This window comes from Corylus avellana, chromosome ca4 (assembly GCF_901000735.1).
Source record: "Corylus avellana chromosome ca4, CavTom2PMs-1.0".
Taxonomy (NCBI): domain Eukaryota; kingdom Viridiplantae; phylum Streptophyta; class Magnoliopsida; order Fagales; family Betulaceae; genus Corylus; species Corylus avellana.
In genome coordinates, this window is record NC_081544.1 from 11,422,586 (window position 1) to 11,431,918 (window position 9,333).

A 9,333-nucleotide genomic window follows, 5' to 3' on the forward strand; every position below is an offset into this window, starting at 1 on the left:
AAATTAATACTCTTAAAAGATTTTATTCTTTAATACAAGTATTGTGGATGATCATGTGATTGAGTACTCAAAGATAAAAGATGAATACGGTGAATGTAAAATCAAAGTACCTTATTCAATTATGAATGTCTCAAGGAGAGGTTTAAGTTGGGTAAATTATAATTACAAGCATTGCACTTTGGTTGATGTTTTACATTCACAAGCATTTCTAAAAGGTAATGTTGGGGACTTGCAAAGATAAATTTTTAGGTCCCTTCCCTATTTCTATATAAGTTTTATGGCAAAGTTCTCACCCTCATGTAGCGGTGCGTGACATAGAGAAAAGGGAAGAATATCAAAATATTTTTGTATTTTTGTATTTTCTCACCCTCTCGTGTAGCTGTGCATGACATTGAGAATTCAAAATATAAAAATATTTTAGGTTTTACATTTTACATTATTTTTACATTCAAAATATCAAAATATTTTACATTCACAAGAAAAAAGATTCTCCCTTCATGTATATTGAATTAAATTATATACAATAAGGTTCTCCCTCCAAGTCTCTGTCACATAAATAAATGTAACTAATCGAAACAAGTTCTTCCAAGAATACATTGAGGATGAGCAGCGAAATCACAATTTTTACAGTAGTAGAACCAAAGCTTTTCATCCCTTTCTATTTCACAAATTTGACAATAAAATTCTCTAGAATCATCTTCAGCTGCGTAGGTGAGATATAGGAAATGTGTGTTATATCTATGCCTAGTTACTAGTGGAAGAGTAGCACATTTAATGCATAAGCGGAACCCACAAGTAGTGCAATCAAATGTTTGAGCACGACTAGGTGTTTGACCACAAGCATTGCACTCTGGTTGCTTAAAGTTACCAAGGAAGAGATAGTGTTGGTGACCTTTATGTTTAAGGACTTCTGGAATTAAAATACATTGAGTATCAAATATTTCACTTTGACACGAACACTCATCACATCTATAGCTGAAGCCACTTCGAGTTCGATTGCAAGCCTCACACTTGAACGATTGCACTTTGGAATCTACATTACGTAGGGTGAGCGGATGAGCATGATGTAATGTTCTCATAACCTTTTGGGGTAGTTTAGTACATCTTATATGGAGAGAGTAGTTGCACTGCACACAGCTGTAAAATGGGGGCAACACTATAAATTGCATACACCCCGTACAGCTCTTGACATCCAAGAGCTCTTCATTTTTAAGGATTAATTTATGATGTGGATGACTCAAATGTTCAATCTCTTGAGGGGTTGCTTTTTCATCATCTTTTAGATCGTTGCCCTCAACCAAATGAGTAGCATAGTCAACGGAATCACTGGTCTCACCCACAATCCTAGACCAATATGCACACTGTAAGTGGGCAATGTAGTCACATTTCTGATCATCACAACAATAAGCTGCATACTTTGTATCCACATTTTCGTAACATACTTCACACTTGTGCTTTTTGACTTGACCAAGAGAGAAGGTGCAAGTGAGGGAGTGATCATGTCCTCTAATTTTGATGGTGCCTAGAAATTTAAGACAATTGGAGTGAATCAGAATTAGACAATTGCTGCAATGACAGGCGACGTCACTGCGCTTCACACCACACGCTTTGCAAGTGAACTCGGTCAGATCTTGAATGGGGCTTAATGCGTGTGAGTTACATTTGTCAACACTAATATTTTGCCAACGAGAGGCACATTTCATGTCGAGCGTATAAAAACATTTGAGACAACCGTAAAAGAAGCGTCCATGAAGAACTTTACTGCAAGCATCACAATAATATGGAGTCTCCTCTGGCCCAAAGATATTAAGGTTGTGGTCTGAGAAGTGCAGAGGGTGTGTTGTTTCAAAGGGTAATTGTGCACATGGTTGATGAATGAGGAAGGTGCAGTTGGGGAAGCAGCATTTGTAATAAAAGGTAGGCCCATTATTATTAATGTTGTCGTTGTTACCTAACATTAACAAAGACGATACCGGTTCGTCGCACAATGAGCAAACTACTACTTTCTTCTCATCTCCATTCTTCTCCACCTCTTTCATGGATATCAAGTGATGTGTCTCCCACAAATAATGTGATTGGTTGTGATCTGTTAGCTCGAGGCATGATTCATGAATTAAAAAATCAGTGCATTCCCCGCATTTGTAGCCGCGACTTCCCAATGCTGACTTTTCGCACACCCAGCAATCATATTCATCACTTTCCAGCTTATCTATGAGCTGCAAGTGATGCCATCTCTCACCCGCCATCTTACTTGCTCTCTGCTAATTAATACACAGTCACAGAGGCACAAAACCCAAAGGGTGGGGTTAGCATTCAGATATATATATATTGTGATATATATATATAGGATGATGATAGGTAGAGCAGGGTTTGTAAACATTTTAAAATGAATCTGCTAATTAATATATAATTTGTAATTGGGTCTGATCATGAATGAATGAAGTCAAATTAAAATATAAGATTTTCAAAGATCAGAATTTGCACTTAAATTAATTTTATCAAACCTTTATATATCCTCTTGAAGACCAAAAAATTAATTAGATGGCATTTACGTAAATTTGGGTAGGGAAAGATTAGTTCAAATTAAGTAATACTAATACCTCGCCCCGCCCACAAAGTGATTTAATTAAGAATCCAATTAAGCTACCACAATTATATATTGAAGTGATCGATTTCAAAAGGATCTCCTTTTGTATATATGGTGTCAACTGTCAAAGGAGATTATATATATTGCTGATTTTTGGAATCTTTTTCATAAATCATAAAATTGTTAATTAAATATAATGGAGAGATCGAGAAGTGCATATATATATATATATATATATATATAACAAAGGCATTTTTATGATGCTCTTTAATTCGAATTTACCATTCAAAGTTCAAACAGATGCGGATCGAGGATATAAAGGTAATTAGGGTTTTTTATATTATTAATATTATTTTTGTGAGGATTAACTCTTTTTTTTTTTTTTTATAGGTATTTTCATAAACATTGTCAAGGATAAAGAATTGTGAGATAGATAGATATACAGATCGAAAAGCATGTTTTGGACTTCTTATTATCAATGATTAATCACGTACACGTACGATCAAATGGAACAATAATAGATAGATGTTAAATATCAATAGCAAATTAGCAATAGAAAAGAGGCTAATTAACAGAGGAAAGAAATGAGAGAGGGAGAGAGAGTGTACGTGTAGTACCTGTTATACAACTTCAAGCTTGTTGTGCCTTCTTTCTCCTTAAATTATCAAACAAATCTTTTTTTTCTCCTTTGGCAAGACAAAATACAAATCACAAAGAAAGGATGATTTGGTAGAAGAAATAAAACAATATTGCTATGCTTCCAAAACCATTGATTGACATGATTTATAATAAACATAATTATTCCTTTCTTTTTTTCTTTACTCTCCAAACATTCTTTTCTTCAGGTGCAAGTTTCTCTATTCTCTTGAATTTGTCCTTTTCTTCATCTCCAAATCTTCTTTTCTTTTCTTCTTCATCAATTTTTTTGTTTTCTCTATCTGTGTTACTTTATTCTCTTACTCTATCTTTTTCATTTTGTCCACAATTTTCTTTCTTGCAAGTTTAGATATTTTACAAAAGATGACTATTCTATTGTCTTAGACAAAAAAAGAAAAAGAAAAAGAAAAAAATTGCTATGGCAGTAAGAGTATGGAAGAAACGCTTATAATGAACCTCCTTAATTTATTTTATTTTATTTTATCTTTTTCCTTTGTCTTTAAACCTTCGGGGGTTCATCTGTTAGATTTTTTTTGTCTTTCATTTTCTTTTCTCAAAATAAAAACATTAACAAACTATTTAAACACAAAGCACTATTAAAAATACAAAAATAGTACTCTAATTTATGTTTCGTTAGAACACTTTTATAAGTTAAAAACAAAAAACTCCCCAAAACACATGAACAAACAAAGCTGTTATTTCTTTTTGTACATACTCATTTATTCTCTTATTTTATCATTTTCTTCGCCTTTATATCCTTGGTTTTTTTCTCTCTTTTTTTTTTTTTTTTTTTTGGTCTCTAAACCTTTGACTTCGTTTGTTAAAATTTTTATTTTCTCTTCTAAAAACAAAAACATTAAGAAACAACCTAAATATAAAACACTCTTAAAAACACAAGAAAGGTTTTCACCTTAATGTCGCATCAAAATACTTTTTTAAACCAAAAATAAAAAACCACCCTCTAAAAACACATTAACAAACAGTGCCATAATTTCATTTTGTACGTGTTCTTTTATTCTCTTGCTTCGTTCTTTTCTTCTTCTCTTCATCTTCTTTTCCTTTCTTCTCCCTACTTTTTTAAAAATTATTTTTGCATGCTTATTTATTCTCTTGCTTTATCTCTTTAATAATCTCCACACCTTTTCTTGTGAACCTAAATATCTATGGGAAGCCTCACCAAAGTTACCATCAATCTTATAGTTTATCGTCTTTGACTACTAGGTCTAATTATCATAGAGATGGTTCAGGATAAAATTTCAACTTTCGTGAAAAAAAAAAAAAAAAAAAACTTTGCAACGCTCCAAAAGAATATATGACAAAAGTGAGTTATAGCAAACATAACGTTACAAATGGCCAAAGGAAATAAGTGCAGGGGTAAAAATATTATGAGGAGGCAATAACAGCTCAACATTGAAAAAAAGCATTTGGTATTTAGTCATTCTTGTTTTCTCTTAACGTTGTTATTCATTTATCTTTCATAAGTTGGTGTTATTATTATCTTTAATTACGCATCATTCACCAACGTATGAAGATGAGTTGGGGAATTATTGTAAAAGATTTTTTTATTATTTTATTTTATTTTTAAAGACATGGAGTAAAGGTAGCAAGAAGTTTATTCCCAAACTATTTTTTGAAAGATGTCCTGATTCCGTCTAACAACCTTCTCAAATTTATCCTATTACACACTTGAGAAATTGAGCATGTAACACATAATTATTCCTTCTTCTTTTTTTCCTTCGTCACCAAACCTTCTTTTCCTTATATGCATGTTCCTTTATTCTCTTACTTTGTCTTTAGTGACAACCACCTTCTGACTTCCAAACCAAACTTTGAGCCATTGTATTGAATAATATTGAATGAGCCTTTTTTTAGTTCAGTGCATTGTAATCTTCTGTCATAATGGTGACATTAAAGAAGTTTCTTATCAAATCTACAGAATGAAGGAATGGGATGGGGTTTGGAAGAAATTGGAAGCCAACATAAATATATTAGGCTTTGCACGTTAAAAACTGGGTGCAATCAAAATTTGATCTCAGCAGGCCTCTTATTGTTTCAATTAGCAACATTTAGATATTGTAAGTTGGGTTTTCTTCACTGGACATATATATGCATCAGATTCACAATCTCGTCCAAAGTTTCATGAAAAACCAATTGGCAAGTGGATCTACGAATGAATGAATTGAAGGGGAAAATCAAAGTGAGCGATTTGACAAAATGATATAAGAATTTTGACACAATTCATTCCGCGAAGAAATAAGTCACATGAATTTAATTATTACAACTTCAATTAATAATCCTCATAAGAAAATGATTCAATGATTTCCCTACCCAACAATTTTCTCCTGCAGAAAATCAACCAGAATATTGAAGCAAATCAATCTTTTTGGGGAAGCACTACTTTAAGTGAAAGCCATTTGTCATTTAATTGTATCTTTATGCTTGCTAAGAGAGGACCTCAAGAATTAGTGAGCACATTTAAAATTACATAACATTTCAAGGATTTGTCAAGTGGTATTAGGATCAATATAGTCGGATGGATTCCCTATTGTTTGTTTTTGCTCCAACAAATTAAAAAAAGAAAAGAAAAGAAAAATCAACGTTAAGGTGTAATAGTATCTTACATGGTAGAAGGAGCGTATAATAATTGATTTCTTTAAGATGAGGAGAAGTCCATAGCCAAAAATAGACCTCTAGTGGTATGGTGATGCCAAAGTAAAAACATATAAGTCGATTGGGTTGTAACCTTATGGTCGGTCTCTTTGTTAAAGTTACTTCTTTCTATAAACTTAAGCTTATGGGATAATTGGTCATTTTAACATACATAGTATCGAAGCCAAAGGTCTCGTTAGTAATTGTTAACATATATTTTCATATTTTTGAATCTATTTATGAATAGTCCAATCATCTATTTCCAATGGCGAAGTGTACTGGGATAGATAAGGGTTAGAAAATGTTAGCGTTGTGACTTTCAACCTGTCATCAATATGTGCGGGCCCCATTGGTTTTTTATTCTCTTTGTGGGTTTTGGAGATCTCACTCTAAGTTTGACTCATATTTGGTTTTTTTTTCCTAGTTTGTCTTGTATTTGGTTTTGGAGACCTACTTGTACTAGGATTTACTTGACCGACTTAGGAGCACTATTTAAAGGCATGTTTAGTCTTTTGTGTTAGTGCCACAAGCTGAATAGCTTCAATTAGAGTGGGACAAAATGTGAGAGAGATATCAAAAGTGTGCAAGGCAGCAAGCACAAAGTGGGAGTGCTGCACAAGGTGTTTTTCTTCTTGGTGTTTTTTGGAGGAGCCAAAAACAAGTGATTATAAGAAAAAAAAGTGTTGCGGAGTGAGAAAAGAAAATAGAGATCAGCCGCTATCAGTTCTAGCAAAAAAATAGTTTGTACATATGTCTTTTGTATTCTATTTTGAGAATAATCTCTCTTGTGTAATAGTGAGATTTGGGTGTATTGGGGCTTTGAGATCTGAGTGATTTTTTCCCTACTATTTTTGTACTCATCTTTTGATAGTGGATTTTTCTTCGGGTCGTCTCCGCCAGTGGATGTAGGCTTATTAAGTCGAACCACTTAAATCTTGGTGTCGTGTGTTGATTGCCTAATCTTTGTTATTCTGCATTCTTCTTATTTTTCACATTTGACGGGTCTTGGGCAATAAGATTAATTTCCTAACAACTGGTATCAAAGCTTTTGGTTCGAGTGGGAGCGATGGCAATAGAAGAAGGAAAGATAGGAATCGAAAAATTCAACGGCACAAATTTTGGGTACTGGAAGGTGCAGATTAAAGATATTCTTTATGGGAAGGACCTCTATCAACCTCTTTTGGGAGAACAACCTGACTACATGTATGATAGCGAGTGGGCTCTGCTTGATCGTAAAGCCCTGGCAGTTATCAGGTTATCACTGTCAAAATTAGTTGCGCACAACATTGTAAAGGAGAAGACCACAGCAGGTCTAATGGCAGCTTTGTCAAGCATGTATGAGAAGCTGTCGGCTAATAACAAGGTGCACCTGATGAAGAAATTGTTCAACCTAAAGATGGCGGAAGGGGCTTCGGTGGCACAACATCTCAATGAGTTCAACACTATCACAAATCAATTGTCCTCGGTGGAAATTGATTTTGATGATGAGGTTCGCGCATTGATCGTCTTGGCGTTTTCACCAAATAGCTGGGAAGCTGTGAGGATGGCTGTGAGTATCTCTGTAGGAAAGAGTAAACTAAGCTATGAAGACATCAGGGATTTGATTCTCAGTGAAGAGGTTCGCAGAAGAGATGCGGGTGAAGCCTCTTGTTCTAGTGCTGCTTTAAACCTCGAGACTTGGGGCAGAGGACAAGACAGAAACTCTGGTCAAGGCAAATCAAATTCTAGAAAAGAGAGAAGCAAATCCAAATTCGAACAACAACCTAAGTGTTGAAACTATGACAAGACAAGCCACTTCAAGAAGAATTGTAGAGAGCTAAAGAAGAAGACTGACAACTACACTGCAAATGTCGTGGTAACAGAAGAAGTGCACGATGCCCTACTTCTATCTGTTGAGAGTCCTCTTGATTCTTAGGTCTTGGACTCATGAGCTTCTTTTCATACCACACCGATCCAAGAAGTTCTCGACAATTATGTAGCTGGAGATTTTGGGAAAGTGTATTTGGTTGATGGAATGGCACTAGATGTTGTGGGTCTAGGCGATGTTCACATTAGAGTTCACATTAACTCGGTATGGAAGCTGTAGAAGGTCAGGCATGTTCCAAAGCTGAAGAAGAATCTGATTTCAGTGGGATAGCTTGATGAGGAAGGCCATTCAATTCATTTACACAGTGAAAAGTGGAAGGTGAGCAAGGGAGCCAGAATTTTGGCTCATGATTATAAGACAAATACTCTCTATATGACCACGAACAGTAAGGATACAGTTGCTGTTGCAGATACGGGTGCTGACTCAAAACTATGGCACATAAGGCTTGGGCACATGAACGAAAAAGGGATGAAGGTACTTATGTCAAAGGAGAAACTACTGGAGTTGAAGTCAATTGAGTCTGATTTGTGTGAAAGCTGCATCCTAGGGAAGCAGAAGAAGGTGAGTTTCGTGAAAGTTGACAAAGCACCAAAGCTTGGAAAGCTGGAGCTGGTACACCTAGATTTGTGGGGTCCTGCACCAGTGGCATCTCTTGGAGGCTCGCCGTATTACATCACATTTATTGATGACTCAGGTAGGAAGGTATGGGCTTATTTCTTGAAAAGCAAATTTGATGTATTTGAGACTTTTATCAAATGGAAGGCCATGGTTGAGACTGAAACTGGCTTGAAGCTCAAGTGTTTGAGATCAGACAAGGGACGAGAATACGAAGATAGGGTGTTTAAATAGTTTTGTGCAGTGAATGGGATTAGAATGGAGAAAACTATCCCGGGAACACCATAGCAGAATGGTGTGGCTGAGCGCATGAACATGACCCTCAATGAGCATGCTAGGAGTATGATGTTGCATTCTGTGTTACCAAAGACTTTCTGGGTTGATGCAGTGCTATACCTGATAAATAAGGGGCCTTCCGTTCCCCTGATCCATAGACTACCAAAAGAAGTCTGGAGTGAAAAAAAAGGTAAATCTTTCACATGTGAAAGTTTTTGGTTGTGCTTCGTATGTCCATGTTGAGTCTAATGCTTAGAGTAAACTAGATGGTAAATCTAGTAAGTGTTACTTCATTGGATATGGTGATGAGGCCTTTAGTTATCAATTTTGGGATGATCAAAATCAGCAAATCATTAGAAGTCGGAATGTGACTTTTAATGAGTGTGCTATGTACAAGGATGGGTCAAGTGCAGAACATGAAGTTACAGAGCAGGAACCGAAGAGGTCTAAGTTTGTTAACTTAGATGATCTTTCTAAAAGTACAGTGCAGAAAGAGAAACAATTTGTGGAGGTGGAACTTGATTTACAGTGTTCACTTACGGATGAATGTCATGACGGAGAATCTTCAAGAGACTCACAGCACCGGGAAGAGTCTTATTCTTTAGCAAGAGGAAAAGAGAAATGTGATCGAAAAGCAACAAAGAGGTATGGCTTTGAGGATATGGTTTCTTTTGCCCTAACA